Below are 22,149 nucleotides of genomic sequence, written 5' to 3'. Positions count from 1 at the left end.
GAGAGGTGAGTGTGGACTGACAAAGTTGGATGTCACGTTGTGTTTGGAAGGCTCCCTGGGCCAGCCTGCTGGATTGCCCACCGGCCTTAGAACCAGGCTGCCAAGTGTCCAGCTGCTTTTGTGGAAAGAAAGCCGTTGTGGCTTGAGGGACGTGCGCTAGGAGAGGACTCCAAGGGGATGGTCTGTCCACTTTTTTCTTCTTCTGGCTGGTGGCACTCCCTTGGAGCAGTGCAGCAGAGTCCTGCCAGAGCCAGGCCCAGTTACCGATCCAGCGGTGGGAAAGCCTGTGAAGCCGAGCGTGCCTCCGCCGGGCTGGAGCGCTGGCACCAACAAAAGCTCCTTTGAGAGCGGCTCTGACGCGCTGTGCTCCTCAGCTGAGCTCGCCCAGCCTGGCTCCGGGCCATCCCTCTCGCCTTCCCCTGCTCCCTTCGGAGAGGACATTCATTAACGCGGAACGGCGGAGGTCAGAGCCCCTTTCTGGCTGCCTGTTGGCTTTGGCTGCTCTGGCTGGGAGGGAACAGGGTGGGCTGAGGCAGCTGGGGGGAGACAGGAGCTCACTGGAGCTGGGGTGGTGGAGGCGGCAGGGAAATGGCAAACAAAGCTCCTTTTTTTTTGTGAAAAGTGGTGTTCCGTGAGCAACAGAGAGGCAGTGGAGCGAAAACCACTGGGAAAAATGAATGTTAAAACTGAGACTCGTTGAAGTTGCAGAAATGCAGCCACTTGCTGAAGGGTGTTGTATCCAGAGGAGGGGCTGGGATGCTTTTTAAAGCCTTGTATTAGTGTGGGGAAAAGAAAAGGGTCTAAACAAGCAAGAAATTGAAATTTTGAGTCCTTTGGTTTACTCTGTGTCCCAAGTGGGTGTTTTTTTTTTTGGATTGGATGGTCCATGTGGGAATAAGGAGCCCAATATCCTGCTCTCAGTTGCTACTTGCTCCAACTCTGGGGCCAGTGTCCCATGTTCCCTGAGTGCCCAGCCAAGGTGGAGAGCTTTATATCTCACCTCCTGGGGTCAGGCTTGTCACTACAACCCTTGTAAACAGTGTCTTACAATCTATGTTTAATCTCAGCAGATGACAGGAAAGGAAATTTTGTAGTATAATAAAAAAGCCACATGCAAGTCCCAGGACTAAGAAAAATTAAATTTTGTGAAAGAGTAATAATGGCACAGAAAAGATCTGGGGCATACAAAATGTTTGGATGGCGCAGTGATGGAGACTGTAAATACTTAGGTTGGTGGACTAAAATGTATTCCCCTTTTACTTGTTTTCTGTTACATTTGCAATTGCCTCAGGATGAAGGACATGTACTCATGCAAATCTGTAATGTGTTCCTGGTGCTTCACAACTTCAATAAAAACCAAATGGAGTTAGCTGAGATATGCAGAGAAAGGTGCTAGAGAAAATCTAGAGACAAGAGCACTTGTAGTTTTGCTGAGATTAACTGTTTTCCAGGCTCTGAGATTAAAAACTACTTCCATTGTCCAAACAAGGTTTTCTTCCTTGAGTGTAGCCAGTGCCAGCTAATGGTTCAGACTTGGTTACAGCTGGCAAAGAGTCAGTTGGTTTTTAATCTGATTTCCCAAAGAAATAAGGTGTGTGATCATGCTGCCTCTCTGCACACACACAGTGTGTGTGCACAGCCCTGCCTGCCTGCATTTCCCCTTTCTGTGCTGCAGCTTTTGGATGTGCTGGCCAGTTCCACCCAGAGAAGAAGGGAAAAGGACTTATAGATGCCTTTACAGGGATCATGGAATAAAGGGAACAAAATAGAATGACAATTCAGGTGATATCCTGCTGATAAAAATGCCTCAAGGCTTTTTGGACATTGGAGAATTCATATGGAAGCTCAGCCTTGGACAGAAAAACGAAGATGAGGCTTTCATGGGGTCTGCTGTGGTGGGTGGTGTGCACGTGTGTGCACATGCATATATGTGTTTTCTTTCTGAATAAACAAACAGGGAGGAGGTGGGGGAGAACCGAATGAACAGTAAACAAATACTGCCCACGCTTTCTGTAACATTTGAGGAATCCCATTGCTATCAGTTTATTTGATATTTGCTCTAATAGCCCTGATCAAAGTACTGGCACTGCTGATGTGCATGTGGATGTCAGAAATACTTGCAGAGCTGTTCCATTGTAATTTAGTGTTAGTTAAAAGGTACTTAAAGCAGTTGCCTATTTGATTATGATTGGGGGCCATTAACATTTTTTTTTCCATAAACAGATGGTTACTGTCCGCTGAGTTGATTGCAGAACAATTCCAGAGTTCTAATTCAGGAGGAGCTGTTCCTGCAAAGATATCTTGGGTGCCTGGCTTTTTGCTTTTGTTGATTTGGATTTTTAATTTATTTTTTTAGATTTTTTTTCTTTTTCCTCTTTCATTATGTAATTATTGCTACAGGTTCAAAGCGGGGGAAATATATACATATATATATATATATATATCAGAGCCATGATCTGCCTTTCAGATTAGGCTTAATTCTGTCCCATGTTGCCTTGGCCAAGCCTGGCTATAATCATACACTGATTTTATTTTTTTCTCCCCTGATTATTTGTTGTATAGGCATGGAGAAACCCTCTGCAGCTTGGAGAGCCTGCATATCAAGGGTTTGCTGCTCAGGAGAAATCTGTGATCAGGGCCCTTTCATTCCTTCCTCCTGGGAGCCTGCCATGTAGTGGGAGCAGGAAGAAAGAGTAAAGTATTATCAATGTGGCACAGCCACAGGAGAGAAACAGCCATACATCAGCAACCACAGCAAATTCCAGGGATTTGGGGATGTATAGCTCTCCAGAGCAATGGGCTGGAAATGGGAACCCATTGCTGCTGTGTTCTTTGAGCTGGGTATGAGATGTGCTGAGCCCCCTGAAACATCCGAGCAGAGCTGCTGCATGGGACTGATGGAATTCAGGGGTTCTCCTTGCTGGTATCCTTCACTTTGTTTGCAAATACCCTTGATATACTTCTACTCCTCAATATTACTTGGGTTTATTTGCTTGGGAAGTGGATTGAAAGGACATGTGGTTTCACTGGGGCTTCCTTCTATAAATACCTGCTTATACTCTGCTGAAGCGCAAGCTGTGCTATTTTTATGTTTATTTATTTAATGCCTTCAAGGTGATAAAGCATAAAGCTCTTTGAGCTGCTGAATATTGCTTTCTGTGACTGCCTGAAAGTGAGCTGTAGACTGGTGAGGGTCAGTGTCAGTCCCTTTTTTCAGGTAACAAGCAACAGGTCAAGAAGACAAGGCCTCAAGATGCACCATGGGAGGTTTAGATTGGATATTAGGGAAAATTTCTTCACTGGCAGGGTGGTCGTGCATTGGAACTGGCTGCTCAAGGAAGGGGTGAAATCACTGTCCCTGGAAGCATTAAAAAAATGTGGATGTGGCACTTAGGGACATGTATAGTGGTAGAACTGGCAGTGTTAGGTTAATGGCTGGACTTAAAGATCTTTGAGATCTTTTCCTGCTTTAATGGTTTTATGGCAAGTGTCTCCTGCTCTGCTGCACCATGCACTCTGTAACTGGTATGGTGGCAGCAAGGGACAACTGCTCTGAAGCCCTGGGTTCCGTGGCAAACCTTTGAGAGATCCCACCTGTCCCCTGAGGTGCTGTGACTGTGACAGGCTTCTGCTTCTCCTCTTTGCAAAGGCAGATCCACTCTCACTCCAGCACTTAAATGCCTGCGCCCCTTGTCCCTCAGTTCAGGTGGTGTTGGTCTGGTGAAGGCTTGGAAGGTCACACTGTTCCCTGGTGCTGTCTGAAGGGGCAGGGAGCCACCCTTGGCTGGACAGGTGCACTGAATGACCCTGCAGGAGAAATGGTTAGCAAAAGGTCAGGATTTATTTAGACCTAGAAATAAAACATTTTCCCACTCCCAGAAGTATTAATAGGTTATTTATAAAGGAAATGTAAAGTGCACTGACCAGCCATTATTTATTTTGGTTGCTGTTACAAAACCCAGGTGTCTTTTTTAGGCCAACTGCTGAAAGCGGGAAAAAAAAAATCAGTGGTGTTCAGGTGACCCAAGAAGCCCCAAGCCTGCTTCACACCATATCCCTGCAGGCTCTTCCTCCCTGTGCATGACCTCCCTCACTCAGGGTGTCTGTGTATGCTCCAGTTCCTGGCTGGGTGCTCCACCACTCACCCTGAGGGAGCCCCATGGCAGAGCTGGTGTTTGCCCAGGGCAGCTCAGCATCAGCAGGGTCTCCTCATGGACTTTCACAAAAACCTCTCACATTGTGGTGTTAAAAGCTGCACAAGTGACCCTCATCTTACCTGTGATTCTGCATCAGCTGAGGTGCTGGAAAGAGATTGGTATTTATTTATTTTTAATGCCTTTTTTTAATTGAAGTGTCCCTTTTCCAGCCTCAGAGAGTGTAAAAGTGTCCCTTTAATTGGAGTGCCCCTTTAATTGAAGTGTCCTTTTTCCAGCCTCAGAGTGCTGGGGATGCTGCTCCTTGTAGCACCGTGCTGGCTTCTGCCTTTGTGTAAACCTGTAGGAGTGAGAGGGTGGGAATGAGCCATGGCTGCTTCCCTTGGACCACAGGGGTGGGAAGATGTCCTTCACCCGTTTACCACCCAGAAGCAACTGAATTGCCCCAAGTCCTCATCCAAGAGCCTGCACCCATCTTTGCCAGAGCTGTGAGATTGCCCAGGCTCAGTCACCTCAGCAGCCTCCCCAGAGGAGCATGCAGAAGGTGCTAATCCTCACAGGGCTCCTCTCCACAGCACTGATGCTCCTGCCTGCCCTTTCCTTGCCTCCATGGCTCCAGCCTCTCTTTGCTGCTTGTTCTGATGGTGTCTGTCTGTCCTCACGTGGCTTTGCTTTGATGGAAGATGCTGGAATGACAGCACAGAGCCAGAACAATTCTGTTGATCTCCAGAACAGGTACTACATGCAGCAGCAAGATAAGCTATTTTGTTTAAACAATGGGACTAAGTCTGATGAAGACCCACCATCTCCACAAACCTTGTGCACTCTCATGTGCCACTCTGCAGGCAGCCAAGGACCAGACAAATGAATGCCAACTTTGATGTGGCTTTAATAAGGTGCAGGGCAGTGTTGGAAGAACCAAAGGACTTTAATTAATATTTTAGTTGTGGTTTGTACTGCACTTGTCCAGCTGTTATTTGAAAAAGATTTTGCTACTGCTAATGCTGATAAATGGTCCTCTGGGAGGATGTCCCTGTTGAGTTTATCACCACTTCCTCCTCATGACTTGCTGCAGGACTGTTGTTCATTTATGTGGTATTTAGGCAGGGATGCAGCGATCTGTCACTCTGTCCTTACACCCTGGAGCAGGAGAGCTTTGCATTTAGTCAAGGGACAGGTGAATGTGAGGTAAATGCAGGATTGGCAAGGGAAACCTTGGGCAGCTGTGAAGGCAAATGTTGAGAAGAAAAAGAAAAGTACTGCTTGGTTTTGAACCTGGGATGAGTGTTCTTGAAGGAGTGCCTAGAAATTCAGAGGCAGTGGAATAAACTCCCAAGGGAATGGATAAGAGCTGTCACCTGGGCTGTTCGAGCTTTGACTGGTAAAAGCACTGGGGAAGCAAATTGTAGAGAGCACTGGAGCATCTGATGATCTAATGGGCTTGTTCCATCTCCAAGTTCTATTTCTTGTGGTGCAATAGAGAGCCTGTCTATGTCCAGGACAGTTCCAAAAACCTCCATCAGCAGCACCAGTATTTAGTATTTGTTGATGGAAGTTGAATGCTCAGGCATCTAATTTCAATCTACTACCGTGCTATTAAAAATCAATGGACCAGAAGATAATGCCTGTACACAAAAGCAGCTGGGTAGTATTTTGTGCACAGGAGAAATAAATCACATTTGGAGTCTCATATTTTGTGTCTGAGGCACAAGGGTTATAATCCAGCTTCTGGTTGGGACAGCGGTCTTCAATTTAAGCAATGGCCTTGGATAATGCAGTAGAATTGAGGGATAGTCTGGTACTCTGAACCTGTCTTGTGGTTCAGGAAAGGGACTCAGGATGTCACTCACACTGGCCACAGGTCTTTCTTTGGACTCTGTGTATGAGACATGGCTGCTGTCAGGGTGACTGAGGGGCAGCAGGCTGAGAATGATGCCCAGTACACCCCCAAAAACTCATCCCAGCCTCGTCATCAGCTGCCATGTCCTCTGTTCCACACCTGGGCTGTGTTGCAGGATCTCCCCGTCTGCTCTCAGCCTTGTGGCAGGAGAAGGGCTTGGAGCTGGGCATCTTCTGTGTCTCACAGCCCCTTTGCTCCCTGTATCTGCTGGAGCCTGGTAGTTCCAGAAAAGCTTTACTTGGTTGCTTTGGCCCTGCACCCGCAGGAGTTACCAGCCTCTTCTGGAAGGGACTGTTTCACGTGAGGACCCTCACGCTGCAGCCCAGTATCGCATGCACCTTGGTATTGGAGAGGTTTTGTGACTCTGCTGGCTGCCCTTGGATCTTGCTGAAAGACCTGACTTCATGACCAGCAAGGGGTTTTCCCTACCAAGAATGTGAGAAAGCCATGTCGCATCAGATGCCTGTTTAGAAGCAGTCTCTGGGCAGGTGGTTTTGCCACATCTGTCTTCAATGTCATTCAAACTAAAGTAATGCACAGCTTCAAAAACTGCAGAGGGTGAAAAACCATACAGTTACAGCAAAGAAAATGGATATGTCTGCTTGGATTTTGGATTAAAAACTCTTTGGCTTGTTTCTCATTCCATGTGAACAACCTGTAAGGACCTCCATCTCCATCTTCTCTCCATCCCAGCTCATGCTTCATCCTCCTCAGCAACCTACAAGTTCTTCCCAGCCTGACGCAGTCAAGAGTCAGACGTGTGAGAACAAGAACATTGTTTTCCTTCACTCTGTTTTTTTTTTTTTTCATAGTACAATTCACACGGCAGGAGCTGAGATGTCGGTGCCACAGCAGCTCCAGGGTGGGTAGTGCCAGAGGGGCTCCCTGGCTCATCCCTGTCCTCCTCCTCCTCCTGCAGGAGCCTGAACTGGCCTTTTTGTTGCTGACAAGATGATTTCATGCTGGTGCTCTAAGAACTCTTGTGACATCCCCAATTTTCCAGATGGATAATGAAAACCTGCGAGCAGGGCCGGCGCGGTGGCTTCTGAAGTGCTCGCCTGTGGAGCTGTGTCCATTGGTTTCATATCTGCTGACAGGGCTTAATAATCATTACGCTGAGTGGAGTTGACACTTGGGGAGGCAGGTAAAGATGCTGCTGCCCTGGGGCTGAGACACTTTTCTCACCATGCAGAGGAGAGATGGGAATCAGACTTGGAGATTCTCATCCTGATGGGCCAGTTTCTGCCTCTCCTTCTCCCAGGCTGTGCAGCAGTGCAGGAGATGCTGGCCAGATCTCCTCTTGCTCAGGAGCCTCTTGGCACCCTCTCCTGGCATCCAGGGATGCCCTGAGCCTGACCCAGGGGCTTCTGTGCATCCACTGGGCCACTGCTTTGGCAAGAGCAAAACAGAGCCAAGTTTCCCCAGTCAGCAGGTGCATAGTCCATGCAAAAAGCAAAGCATGTCTTTATCCAAAGTGGCTGTAGTAATGGTATGAAAAAAAAGCCTACCTATAATTTTGAGGTAACAATGGTCTAGAATCAATATTTATTCTTATTGATTTCTTAATTTCTCTAACAATTTTTCATTTGGTTTTTGGGTAAATTCCCTTGACCATCCCTGTGCACACAGCAGTGGGATGCTGCACAGGCCTGAGTGAGGAACTCTGGAACGGCAGGGCAGGGCAGACACTCCTACTGGTGGGGTGCAGTGCTGGGGAACTGGTGCTGAGACCTGTTTGGGAGGATGTGTGTTGTGCAGAGTCTCTGTGCTGGTCACCAAAGGTGTTCTGGGGCAGCACCCAGGGGCAGGGAAGGTTGCTGCCAGAGAACTGCTCAGTCTGTTTGTTTAAGTTAAATCCTGACAGCTTTTGCATCCCATTCCCCTGGTTGTTCATCCCCGGGGCTGTTGCAGCTGGCTGCTCCTGCAGTGCTAAATGAGGGCATGGCTACAAACCCTCCTTCATCCCAGCCCCAGTCCTTCCAGCACCACCATCACATTTTTTTGTTGTTGCCCTTTGTTGAAGCTCCCTGGTGTGTGGGAGTCTCCTGTCCCTGCACCCAGAAGGGTTGAGGATTGCCCCAGGTTTGGTTCCCCCAGTGCTGGATGGGGACAGCTCCTCCCTGTGCTGCTCCCCTGCAGGCTCATAACCTGTTTGCAGCCTGTGATCACCACCAGCCCATCTTGACATTAACTGTTTTCCAGGTTCCTGCCTCCTGGAAAATTGGTGATTTATCACCAAAACTTTTTATTTAATGTTTTTGAAGTCTACATCTTGGTTTTCTTACTTCTGCCCATGTTTGCTGGCTGAGGGCTGCCTTGCCCCTGGGACTTTGTGCCTTTGGTGCCTCTTGACTTAGGAGAAAGCAGCTGAGCTGGTGGGAATGAACCAGCTCTGCTCAGTCACTGAGCCTCATTTCAGGAGTTGCTTCAGAAATTATGATGGTCCCACCTTATCCCTTAAATAGACACATATTGCCATAGACTGGCTTAAAGCTCTGCCATAGTTATGCCACCCAGACTGGCACTAGCAGGGAAGAGCACTGTAAATCACATTTACTGTTATATTAGTGTGAAAGTGCTCATATCCAAGCCAGTTTGAATTAATTTTTCAAGAAAGTTTTTCTCTGAGACATTATCAAATATATTACAGTCTTCATTGACTAATTTTGTAATTCAATCAGGGGAAAATAAGGCAGTGAAGGTAGTTCAGCATGATTTGTTTTTATAGACCAACTGCTTCATCCTCTTGATTCCACTATCACTTAGCCTCTTAAATATTTTTTTCCTTTGATTTTTCACTATAAATTTAAAGTTCAGTTTATTAATTTATTCTTCACATCAGGCAGGATAACAAATACAAGTTTTATGCATATATGTGTATATAAAGGGAAGTGTCTTTATAGATTTAGAGAGCTTCTGCCTTCTTGACAAGTTTCTCAGCCTGGAATTAAATTGGTTGCAGCATTTGGTAATGAGACTTCATGCCTTTTGGGCTGCTGAGTGTTTTTCAGAGTATCCTGCTCAGGTCTGTCCCTCTGTGTGGGACAAAGAGTAAATATTGTTGAATTTTCCAGTAATAATTTTCTTAGCTGTTTTAACCATTATTTAATTTTCTTTCTCTCTGTTTTTGCTATTTTATTTTGGTTTATGCTTTAATTATATTTAAGGAGTATTAATTCTTCTATATCCTATTTGTTCTCAATCTCCCTGATCTAAGGAATTGTGATAGAAATTGAAATTAGATACAGCCTTTTACTTATGAATGGCTGCAGAAATCCCATTCCACCCTCCTGCTGCAGGGCAGCTGGGTTTCAGCTATTTATTCCTTTTTTTTTTATATTTTTATTTAATTCTTAATAACAAAACATATTGTCTGCACTATGTTTCTTTTCTTTCTAAATTCATTATGCTGCTGGTGTATTTAGGAGCAATTTGGGCTTATTCTCTCTGCTTAAAGATTTCAAGTAATGCTTCTTGGCTGCTGCTGTCTGTTAAGGTGATATTGAAGTTAATGGGATGTCGGCACGTGCCAAAACCCCTCATCAGCAGAGCACACGTGTTCCACTCTGGCATGTTAAAGCTGAAGTTGTAAGGGTAAAGCAAGGCACTTTTCTACCTTTTGATACGTATAGGTAAAGGCACTGATTTAAGTTCTGCTGAACCCGTTGTGATCAGGTTGCACCAAAAAAAGTCACTTCCTCTGAAGTGCATCCCAACGGAGCAGCTGGAATCCGTGTTGGGTTCTGGGATGCTTCAGCAAAGGCCTCTCGCTTGGATTTCCTCCTGCCAGAGCTTTGCCAATTTCAGATGAGGGTTTTGGAACCAGCCTTATGGGCAGGCTTTGTGTTAATCAGCCAGAAAGGAATGAAGTTCTGCTTTTCTGCTAAAAGAGGAGAGAGGGGCTGTTAAATTTTGTTGATTGAGTATTTTACTAGGATGTGCTACTGGGCCTTTGAATGCCTGCCAGGTGCCTCTTTTTTTTTAATACCTCACTTTGTTATTTCATTGAGGCAAAACCTGGCATTATTTACCTGCTATTAGACAGCTTGCAGAAAGCTGTGTAAGCTCTACTTTTGCAAAAGGTACGTTAGTTCAAATTCCTGGTTGCTGTGTGGCTCTGCTTTGATACCTGCCTTTGGAAACCTTCCTGGATGCAGGCAGGGAAGCAACATGCTGTCTGAAACTGTGCCTTGAGGATGAATCCTGGTTTCCAACCAGTGGCAGAAATTTATGCATTATCCCTGGATCAGGTTTTACCTTTAATTTTTTTTTTTTTTTTTTACAAAAACAAAATTTGAGGTTTTCAAAAATTTGAGGTTTGCAGGCTTTTTGTGCAAGTTCAGGATCGTCTAACATCCCCTACTCTTAGTGGAGAACCTTAAGTTTTGAACTCAGCACTTGAGTGCTTTTCCCAGGAGCCATTTCCAAGTATTTCACTATCAGAAGTCAGTGCTAAGCTGACATGTACACACAAGGCCCTGTGTGCTTCAGGACCTCTGAACTCTCTTCTGTGGCACATGAATTCTGAAGGTTTTATGGCCCTTGCAACATCAGTATCTGCAGTGCACTATGGCATACAAAGGTGTTGGGACGTTCCAGGCAGAAGAAATGAAGAAGAAAAAGAAGAGTGTGTGGAAGGAGGAGGGGAGAGGCAATGCAGCAGTCCAGGCTCTTATTGGACAAATCCTTCATGTCATCCTTACCAAAGCAGGTAGAGGAGGAGGAAACTCCTCTCTCTTCTCCCACGGAGCATGGACAGGGGAGATACAGGTGGGGAGGGGCTTTATGAAGCTGTTAATAGCTGGTGGTAAGTGCCTGTTTGTCTACTTGGAGCTTCAGAGCCCAGGAGTGGCTGGAGCTCCCATTTGCCATTTGGCAGGCTCTGTAAGGATAAATAATCTTGGCTGCAATTTGCACTAATGATTTCCTAAGCACGCTGGCATGTCTTGATCAGTGGAGGAGGAGGGAAAGCAGTGCTTCTGGCTTTTTTTGGGGTGTGAATGGGGAAGGCAGGAGGAGGCTGGGGAGAGGAGGGAGCAGCAAGTGTTTCCCATTTTGGTTAGTGGTGTGGGAGATGGAAGGTTGGTGGTTGAATTTTAATTTCTTTTATTGGTCTAGTAAGACAGTAGCTATGGGAGATGCGTTACCCACGGATGTGGCTCCGCTCTGCAGGCTGCAGTCCTTGAAAGTTTTACTGAACGGTGTTGTCTTGATAAAGTGGTTTGGTTGGTGCACAGTCCAGCACAGTTCTGTCAGGTTAAATTATTGAGAAGGTATATATGACTGCCTTGATTAGCAAGGGGGAGAACAAATGCAAAACACTCAAACTTATGCTAGGTCAAAGCAGGGGGAACTGTGTGGAAGCCCACAGTTATTAACCTCATGTCTCCATCACAGATCAGATTCAACAAAACCATCTCAGTGGTGGTTCAACCACCTTCTTGAATTATCACAGTTTGAAGATTTGAATTTAAACTGACACATTTAGAGCCTGGAAATAGGAGTGCACACTCCTGCATGTGTTTTGAGTGAACAGAAGCACTGCATGCTCTGTGCTCATGCCTTGAGCTGCAGCTGTTGAAGAGCAGGGGGTCAAACACATTGTGGTACCAAGTAAAATCTTCAGGATACCAAGCTGTAATTTCCTAGAAGCTGTAGGCTGAGGGAAATGTTTCTAGTAAATATTGGCTCCTGGAGGATAAAGAAACTACAAGTTCTCATCTGTCTGAGGTTGTTTATCCCTGTTTCTGGGGTGTTTCACAAATGCACAGAGCAAGCTTTTGCCTTTCCTTCTGCCTCAGACATGGGAAATGTGGGCTGAGAGGTGGGGAGATGCTGTGTGTGCACTTCTGGAGGAGTGAGGACCCAAGGATGCACCGTGTTCCAGCCTCCATCAGCTGTGACAGCAGCTCTGAGACTTGCCATCTCAGTGGTACTTTTTTTTTTTTTTTTTTTTTTTTTTTTTTGGGGGGTGCTCCTCTTACCAGATTAGCTGAGCTTTACTGAGAAAGCAGCTGGCAGATAATTTCATTACTGGCCACCTGTTGAGAAGTACATATGTGCCAGCATTTTTCTAAGCATCTGAGTTTAAAAAGTAGCAAAGGGAATTAATAGACAAATCCTACTGAAAGTCCTCTAACATCCTTCGTCAATCCTGGATTTAATGTCTAGTGAGTGCTGGGGTGTGTATGATGGGAACAGGGGATGGTACTTAATAAAGTGTTTCATTGGAGAAAAAGGGCTTTACTCACAGTAACTCAGTGGGTAAGTTTGCATGGTCTTGATGAGAAGGCTGGGACTGAGACAGGCTCGGGACCGAGACAGGCTCCCTGCTGTGACCAGCAGACCAGTGAGCCATCTGGAGCATGCGGGGGGCTAAGGGTCAGCCAGGTAGAAATGATGCCTTGTAGACTGTTAAAATACCGTGGCTGGATTTTTATTTATCCTCTGCTAAAAAGTCTGCCTTGGACAGTTCATCAGCTTGATGTTGGAGTAGCTTTTGCAGAGGCTTAACAAGAGGAATCACTGCAGACTCCCTCCACAGCCACCCAGAAGGGGTGCGTTCCTCATTAGGTGGATGCAGAAGCATTTGGACCTGTGTTTCTCCTACCTCTGGTAGCAGAATGAGCCTCAGGACCATCAATTAGACTTGGTAAAAAACTGGGAAACCCAAAGATGGAGCATGCTGAGGGCAAAAGCATCCTGAAATGCTGTCCTGAGCATCTCCTGTGAAGGGCAGGTGTGAGTGCTGACCTCTTACATGGCCTTCAATCAGCACAGGCTTGCCACAAAGTGGAACATGGGAATTTTGGAACATGGAATTTTGTAAATATCTTTGGAGATGTATGTTCCTGGCAAATCTCTGGTGTCTGCTGGTGAAAAGTGCTTCCTGTGTTCCTTTACCGCTCTCTTTGTTGGGATTGTTATTATTAAACTTCTTTGTTATGGTGTCAGCTAGAAGAGATGAGGTGTGAAGGAGGTTACATTATCAGAGCCTTCTGCAGGCCATAAAAGGTAAAAATGAGAGATTAGAGATATTTTCAGAAGATGAATAGACAAGGAGCAATGGCCTGAACTTCAGGAAGATTTGTAGGCGGATTAGGAAAGGCTTTGGCGCATAGAGGAGGATGGTGCCCAGCAAGGGGGAATTCAGGGTGTGGACTAGAGAAGTGGAGCCAGGTTTCCAAGAGGCTTTGTGTGCTGAGACCCCAAGGGTCCAACTGTCTAAACATTTCTCTGCTGTGAAGGACAAACTCCGTGCGGAAGGTGGCAGAGAGCTTGTGTGGAACAGTACTACTGCCCATGGGGCAGCGTGGCCGTGGTAGCTCCTGCCTGCACTCTCCTCCATCCTCTCTCTCTTTGGAGCTTGTCTTGCTGGCTGCTCTCCCCTCCTGCCCTGTTTCCCCCTGCTGTCAGGCACTTGGTCCAGCTTTCTGACCGGAGAATTTTCCTCACGCGGGGAACGGGCCAGCACCCTTTAGTGTGAGCTCTGAACTGCATCCCTGCTCTGGGAGGCTCACACAACACGTTGTTGGCAGCTGAGCTACAGCCCCTTGGATGTTTTTCTCCCGACAAGAGCAACATGTGCGGATTTTCTGATACCACCCTGCGTGCTCTGGTTGTTCCCTGAGCCCGAGTTAGTTACGGCAGCTTTCAGCACACTCTGCGTCGATCATCTCACTGCTGGACATGGGTATTTCATGCAAGAAAACTTCCTTTTTTTTCTTTTTTTCCTTCCTTTTTTTTTTTTTTTTTCTTTTTTTTTTTTTCCTGGAGAATGACTGAATTAAACCATGTGTTTACTACCACTTGAGCAAAGTGGTCCCAGGCTGAGCTATAAGATATATGACTGGTGTTTAAAATTAAGAGAGCAAACATCAACAGAGAAAACTACAAGAGGGAAAAAGAGCCTGGGTAATGGAATTACATTACTTCCATGCTAATATGACCTTGGAGATGGTCTACTGCTCTGCAGGGATTTGGGAGAGTAATGTATTAGCATCATCTGAGAGGGTGTGCATTTATCTGAGCATATTTATATCCAAGATTACATATTTGTGTGTAGGTGCACAGTGCTTATTCATTCAGTTTATTCTGTTTTACCCATACATCTCTCTGTGGGACCCAGGGATGTGTTTCAGGTGATGCTTTGGGGTCCTCATGCTGTTGGTTTAGATGCTAAGGAAGGACTTAATGCTTTCTTCTTTAAACTGCCACCTGAAAAGCCAGGATAAAAAGCATTGCAACTCCTTACATCAATATACAGTGGCACCCCCCTCAGGGATTAGATCTTCACTCCTTAGTCTCTGATGGAGCCAGGAGGGCAGGGGATTTCAAATGAAGAAGGTGCTATTTGCTAATGTGCCCTCTTTGTGCCATTACTAGTGTGGAGAGGAGCAGCAGCATCCCTTTTTCTCTCAGCTCTTGGGGTACCACACTGAGACACATTGATTACTGAGGTATCTGAGGCTCTGGGTTTGAATGGAGAGATTTCCAGATCAGAATCGTTTTGGATACCTGTTGGTGGCCAGAGTGCTATGGTGCTGGGCAGGCTATAAATTATTAAAATCAATCTTTTATAATCAGCAGTCACAGTAGAAGTGAGTTATAATGAAATGGATCCAGCTGTTTGCAGACAGGCAGTGTGGGAGAGGTGAGAAAAGAACAGGATTTTCCCTGTACAAAATGATCTGTGGGGAGCTGCTTCTCTGGGTTAGGATAACCAGAAATGTGCATGAGTCAGGGGCATCTCACCATTCCCTCCAAACTCTGTGGCACTTAGCTTTGTTTTAGGCAAGAGCGGTTTTTTTTTTTTGCCTTTTCAGCTTTATTTTTTGAGGTCAGTTTTCATTCTGCAGGATGTGTGCAAATAGTCATTATGTAAAAAAAGAAAAAGAGATAAGTTCATGGTTTAGAGGGAGGGGCAGCCTTGAGTGATGTGGGAGCTTTCAGTGTGAGGGTGGCAATTGCTCAAGGAGAGCAGATAGCCCTTCCCAGTCTTCCTGGGGAGTAAAACTGATGTGAAGTGAATGGGGTGGCAAGAACAAATCCTTTAATGGCTCTAGTGGCTAATGAAGCTGTGGAGTGGTTGTGGTTTCTGCTGAGGCTGCTTTAGCCATTTTTTGGGGCCTTCTGCAGATGAAGATCATTGTTTGAGTGTGGCCAAATACTGTGGAGTATAACCCCATCCAGCATCCTCAGTGCAGCTGGGTTCTCTCCAGTCACCCCTCACCTCTGCATGCCCCAGGTCCCACCTGTGGTTCCTCACCTCTCGGTCTCACAGGTCCCACCTGTGAAATGCAGCTTTTTCCCTTTTATTTTGACACAGTTTAGGTGAAAGAAGGTTGTGTATCTAATATTATGTTTAATGATGATGTTTTACTGCAATGATTCTGTCACATCCTGAACCTTAGGGATCATGGGGTGACCACATGGAGGGAAGGGCCCTGCTGCCCTCTGAAGAAGGGGATCTGAGCTGGTTTGGGGCTGCTTTGAGCTGGTTTGGGGCTGCTTTGAAGGAGCCGGTTTGGGGCACCCTGGGCTCGGCTCCGAACTGGCTGTACCTCCTGTGGTTGTGGGCAGCACGTAGGGACGAACCATTGCTTGCAGTCCATAAAACACACAATAGAAACTCCTATCCACATCCAGGCAATTAAAATGTCTACTCAGTGCATAAAAATAATCTAATAATAATAATAGTGAAATTAATGAGATTTCAGATGTCTTTGTTAACCGGCCTGGGTTTTTTGAGTTCAAAGATGCATCGTGTCGCAGCCCCTGTGAGTTGGGGAGTTTTGTTCCCTCAAGTGCTTCAGGCTCTGATGAAGGTTGAGCATCCCTGATCAGGCAGCCTGCGTGGGGTATGTCTCATCACAAGGGAAACAGGCATTAGTCAAAATGCAGCCCGGAAGGGACAAGAACAAATTTGCAAAACACTCTGCCTGATGCCTTTTGGAAGGAATTCAGAGAAGAGCAACTAAAATGATTAAGGTTCTGCAGGGAATGTATTGTAAAAAAAGATTAGGAAAAAGAAAAACTAAATACATGAAATGCAGCTAGACTAGATTGAAGGGAAGCAATCCCCAGCGGTGCATATTTAGAAGAGTTGAACAATGAAGAACTAAAAGGACTATTTAGGATGCTGGAAGGAAAACATGGGGTATATAGAATCAATTAAGCAATCAGAAACCTGGGGGCTGCATATCTAGGTCCCTTTCCCAAAGGAAAGAGGCTCTTGCCTCTTTGGAGCATGGAGGAGTCTCTGAAATGGATGCTGCAGCCTTTGGAAAGTTTTCAGTTGGACTGGGGCAAAGTGGGGGAAGATGACAAGTGCTCACCACATGTCTTATGGGTGGAGATGTCCTCACTGAGCTCCCTGCATGGGGGGATGTTGGGTATGGAAACCTCCTGGGCCTGTTGGGCTTTTCTTTTCTCCTTTGATCGTGTGGAGGGGTGGCTGAGCAGCCATGAGCCCTGGACTGCCTTCTCCCTTCCCTGCTGCTGTGCTGCTGCACGAAATAGCAAAACCTGGAAGGTGTGATAGGACAACTGGCTGCAGTCTCCCTGCCTTGGTTGATTAATTAACTCTTCAGATTAATTTCCTTCCTGATTACCGCTTGATTAATTCCTCCTAACTCTGTGAGACCTCCTCACCACTTAATCCTCTTTATAAGCCCTCAGAGTGCAATGCTTGAAGTAAACATCAAGCAGGGAAAAAAAAGCAAACACTCTGAAATGCAAGCACAACAGTGCTGCCAGCAGGACCCCTGCCTGTGCCAAGAGCTGCCCCCGTGGGCTGCCCCATGGCTCCCTGCCCCAAGGGCTCCTCCACACTCCCCTCTGCTCCCAGCCCCGCTTTTCTCAGCAGCTCTCCAGCGTGTCTGTAGCAAATTGCACAATTTCACTTGTTGAGCCTGATAATTAGTGACAATATCCCGGTAATTTGCAAAAGGGGCAGGAGGAGGGAGCTGTGCTCAGCTGTGTTCAGCAGCAGGAGAGGAGGGTTTTTTTCCCCTCATCTTCTCATTAAAGGAGCATCTGAACTCATGAAGCAGCTTTTGATGTAGGCTAGAACACAAGATACTGTGCTGGCCATCAGGGCTTGTGCTGTCTCACCACCCAGACCTGTGGCATGAGGCAGAGAGAGGCTGGGGATGGCAGGAGCCACCAGCTCAGAGAAGAGGGGTGAGTGAGGACACCAATTTGTGGATTTTTGGTGGTGCAGGGGGAGGCAATGGTGTCAGAGAGAGAGGGGTGATCAGGCTGAGCCTTGGCTTGAGTCTGAACAGTCAACATGCAGAAGGCAGCAATCCTGACCCTGCTGAGGATTTTTAATTTAATTTTAATTTTTTTTTTTCTATTCCTGGGCCTCTAGATGCTTTAATAACATATAAGTAAAAACATAACTTATGATGAGGAAAGAAACGCTGCCAAATGAATCCCCAAACAGGAACAAAAGCTTTTCCCCATCTTCCCTACACTCAATAACCCAACATTTACCCCTGGGAATCATAATGCTTAAAGAGCAACAGCACTTTCTTGGACATTGTTTTTGAGGAATGTTTTGTGGTTGGAAACAAAGCTGTAGTATGCACCAGCTAAGTTCTAGTGAATTTGTTTTTCTTGTGACCTCAGCTGCAATGGACACAGGAAGAATGTTGTGTGCCCGAGAGCCAAGCTTGCTTTTTGTTTCATGGCTGTACAGCATGTGTCATCCACAAACGTGACCTAGACTAATGAATTTGGCTGAGTTTGAACCAGCAAGTGCAAAAAAAAAAAAAAAAAAAAAGATGGTGTGTGTGGATAAGAGGGACAGGGAATGATTTATTTCTGTGTTGATGGAAAACAAAAACAGATCTTGGAGGTTTTTGGGGCTGAGGCTGTTCCTAGTCTGCAGCCTTTGCTGCCCTGTGCTCCCTGGTGTCTTGCCCACAGTCATGGTGTTTGAATCTGTCTTTGGACCTGTTGCAGCCAAAGGACTCTGATGAAGGAGACTGCACACAGAGAATCTGTTCTCATACCAGAGCTGCTTTAAGCACAGCCCTCCAAGGTTATTTCAGTGCACCCAATAATCTTTGGCCATGAAGCCACTTGGGCCTGAGATTGTTTTACTCTATGTCACTAACTCTAAAAAATACTCATTTTGGCTATGTGAGCTGTGTGATAGGTGGCATATGACAAATTACAGCTGTGCTCTGCTGCTTCAGCTTGCATAAGTCTGCAGCCCAGCCTGGGGCTCCCTTTGGTGCCATGTCCCAGTTCCTGAATTGCAGGAACAGGTTAATGATCTGTTTTGACTCTTTCTGAACTTGTGTGATGATATTCCTGCTGGGATGGGGTGAAGAAGGGATGGAGCTGTCCTGATAGCCTGCATCCTTGGGAGTTAGCAGCATGGGAGTTGTGCAGGGCTGAGGTTTCTGGCCTGGGAAGTTCCATGTCTGAGTAAATGCAGGTGGTGGTGGATTAGGAGGCCTGAATTCAAGCCTCCCTGTTCCCCTGGTCATCCATTTGGAATTGAAGCCAAGGGCACTTACAGCCCCCACAAAGTTCCCCATTTTCCAGTTACTGGGGGTGTTTTCATGGCCTGGACAGTGTGTCTGAGATCTGCAGAAATCTTCTTTTGGGTGTCAACAGACAGAGTCTTGCATGTGTGACTTTTTTCTATGCTTGTCACATTGTTCATTGTAAAAAACATTCCCTTTATTTGCCTTTTAATGCTACTATTAAAGCTTTACTGCTAGCTGATCTTCAATTCCTACAAGGGATGGGGGAGAGTAAATTGGAATCTTTGATCTCCTTTGCTCTACTTTCTCTGTCCTTGTATCGTCTTTAGGGCTGTATTTCCTTGGCTGCTAAAAAAAGGCAGCATGAAAGTAAGAGGGAAGGGGGAGAAAACCCAGAATTTATTTTGGTGGTGGTGAAGGGATTGTGCATCCCAGCAGCAGTAACAGCCTTGAACCCTGTCTGTGGATCAGAAGTGTTCCCAGATGCATGAGGAGGGGGGACTGTGTTCTCAGGAGGGCAGCTAATGGTGGGGAGTTCCCCAGCGGTTTGTCTGGGCTAAGAGTGCTGCCTGGATCAGAGGAAATTAGCTTCTGAAAAGGGGGAAAAGGGGAAAAAATGGCTGTTCTTACTGTATGCTGAAAATCTAGCCAGAGGCAGCTGCAATAAGGCTTGGTGGAGCAGCGCTGGCACACTTTTTTGATTTCCTACACAGCTTGGAAACAGCAGCAAGAGAGAGCTGAAAGGCAGACTTGTAAGGAAGGTGGTAAGTCTGGGAGAGAAAGGAAAGAACATACCAAAAAGGATGGATGAATTTCTGGTTTATGCAGAGGATCCAAATGTGCACATAAATGATTGTTGAGCAATGAAACGTAGTTTTAAATGATGTTGCTGCCAAAATCTGCAGAAAAGGTGCTTCAGCGCCGAAGGAAATTTCTCATTTTGTAAGGTGACCAAAGGGCAAATGCACAATTCTTTTGGTACCACACTGTATCAGAGCCTCCCTCTGCACATCCCCCTCCCTCCATCTCTCACCCTCGGGCGACTTCACCTCAGTGGAGATGACTTAGCACATGAGGGAGATGGAGGGATTGGATCCTAATCAGATCATTACTGCAGCTGTGAAGGAATATAATTTCCCATCCACAAGCCATCACCTCTTTCAGCATCTTCTTTATTTATTTCTAAATAATGCATATCTATTCCCCCCCCCCCCACCATGTGATCAAAAATAAAGTCACTCTGTGTAAAAGGCAAGAAGAGAAGTAAGTCAAGTTTAGACAGTGTGTAAAATGCTCTTTTCTTCAGAACCAAACTCTTGCAAAGATCCTGGATGATTTGAAATTTAGTTCTGAGGTAGAAACACGCAGTCTTTACTGCCAGCTAAATGTTATTCCACTACATCCAGAATCCAGGTACTGGACTTGTCTGTTTAGCACAGTGGGCTTCTGTGGCCAAAGGGGAACAGAAGGGATGGGAAGAAGTGAATGTATTGAAAAAAAAACAAAACCAAAATGCATCAAAGCCCAACACCAGTGCTGCTGCAGCAGTATGGCTTAGGCAATATCTTTGGGTGGTGCATGTTCAGCCTAAACTCCATCACCCCACTCTGCACTGCTCCAGGTGTTGGTGACATTTGAGAGAAAATCAAGAAAAGATGGTTTATGAGCAGAAGGTGCAACAGGAACCTTGAACACCCATAGAGCTCCTTGAGATATAATAGAGAGCACAGCCTTGGTGGGTGTCTTGGCCTCCTGTCCCTCCTCTCCATTAAATCACTGCTTCCAGGCACAGCTGACTTTTGATCAAGTCTGCACTGGTAGAGACACTGGCACTGGAGAGTCCCAGTCCCCAGGTACCAGCTTTTTGAGAGGTGTGGAGTGCAGTGGTTGGTTTTGCTCTTTGCCTCTGACTTGCAGATAATCCCTGTGTGGTTTCATAAGCTACCCTGGAAAGCATTTGAGCTACAATGTTGTACTAATTCCATAGACAGAAGCTAAATGCTGCATGGATGGCTGAGGAACATTATATGGTGTCAGCTGTAATCTGGATGAAAGAGTTGAAGCATGACTCGTGCAGCCTTTGGCAGACTGTGGGGTGCTGCTATCACCCAGTTTTGGGGAAGGATTCTGACTTCCCACACAGACTCAGGGAGGAAAGTTTTCATGAGATGTTGGAGAAACTCTGGAGCAGCCAACACTTGAGAGAACATTTTTTAAAAGATTTTACAGGTGGCAAAGACCTCCAAAATATCTGCTAGTGTGCAACTAGCGCTCTAAAAAAGCAAAAAAGTTTGTGCAAAAGCACGAACAGGAAGACAACAATTGCACAAACCCTCTGCAGTGGCGAGTTGTTGATGCAGACTGATTGCAGGGACTTGTTCTTAATAGCTTTGCCCAACAGCATCCAGCTTCTGGAGCTCAAACTGTAGTCTTTCATGCATAAATCTTGCTCTGCTGGCAGTAATTTTGCAGGCTGTGGCTCCATCCTGGACTGTCAAACCACAGAATCTTCTTGGTGCAAGCCTGTGTGCAGGGAGCAGCATTCATGTGTGTGTACTCTCAGGTAACTGTCTTGGAAGGGCATTGTCCTGCTAATGGAAATAAAGATTTCTGTTGTTTGAGGCATCTGCTAGACAAGTTTATGGCTTTGTTTGTGTGCTTTCAAAGGACAGGAGGAAGAGGCTGGAGAGGGGAGATCCTGCTGGGTGTCTTGAGAGTGCTCTGCCTGCATAGAGCTGTCTCAGCAACATCACCATTCCCCACTTTAAATGCTAAATTATTCTTCTCCTCTGTTGTGTGATTGTTTTATGTGCTTTTCTCAGCAAAATCAATCAAGAATTGATAATTTATAAGCTCCTGTTTGCATTTTTTTCACTCTTCAAGGGGAAAAAAGAGAAGGATAAAGCAGAAGGTATTGTCACAAATAGAGGAGTGGGGGGATGCAAAGCTGAGTACCACCTCCCTTGTTTGTGGGTTTGGAGTATGCTCATTGCTTATGCTGGTGAGGAGGCTGGTCTTTGCTGCTGACTCCTGAAAGATCTGCCCTTGCTGCCCACTAGAGAAATGGTGATATAAGGGGTGATGATAGGAGGTGTGAGCTTGCCTGTAGGGAAAAACAGGGGCTCAACCTTGAGAGGTGCCAGGCATGGTCATCCCCAGCAAAGTTATCTGAGTGAGAGTGAGAACAGAGCACTGCCAGGTTTGTGCATTCCTGTGTGTACAGAGTGCCGTGGAAAGAGAGAGATTGGACTAGGCAGGTAGAAGGAGAAAGCTGGGTTAGCTGCCATCCCAGCTTACACTGAAAAAGAAATACCCTGTGGCAGCATGTTCCACACTTCTAAGCCTGACCCCTGCCTGCTGTCACATACATCCTCACGCACACAGGGATGAGTTCTGCCTGCCCACTTTCCCACAGCCACTGCCACCCCGTGGGCACACGTCCCATCCCCATCCCATCCCACCACCCCCACTGCTCTGAACTGCAGTAAGGGCATGGAAGAAGGGAGCCATGTCCCCTGGGAGCTGCCCTACTTTGGGAATATTATGGAAAAAAGGAGCTCTAATGTCTTAAAATAGAGAGAAATATTATATC

General features: G+C 46.2%; 1 protein-coding gene and 1 long non-coding RNA gene across 5 annotated transcripts in view; one reads left to right on the top strand and one right to left on the bottom strand.

Moving 5' to 3' along the window:
- Nucleotides 1-22,149, top strand: part of NTRK3 (neurotrophic receptor tyrosine kinase 3) — a 204,647-nt gene that overhangs the window by 74,301 nt on the left and 108,197 nt on the right. The window lies entirely within an intron of this gene.
- On the bottom strand, nt 939-4,371 carry LOC137481804 (uncharacterized). The gene is made up of 2 exons (XR_011003691.1): nt 4,277-4,371; nt 939-3,807 (listed from the first exon to the last, which is right to left on the bottom strand). It is a non-coding gene; the product is annotated as an uncharacterized lncRNA (long non-coding RNA).

Source organism: Anomalospiza imberbis, chromosome 13, assembly GCF_031753505.1.
Source record: "Anomalospiza imberbis isolate Cuckoo-Finch-1a 21T00152 chromosome 13, ASM3175350v1, whole genome shotgun sequence".
Taxonomy (NCBI): domain Eukaryota; kingdom Metazoa; phylum Chordata; class Aves; order Passeriformes; family Viduidae; genus Anomalospiza; species Anomalospiza imberbis.
The sequence above is the reverse complement of the archived record's forward strand: the minus strand, read 5'-3'. Positions and strand labels throughout refer to the sequence as shown.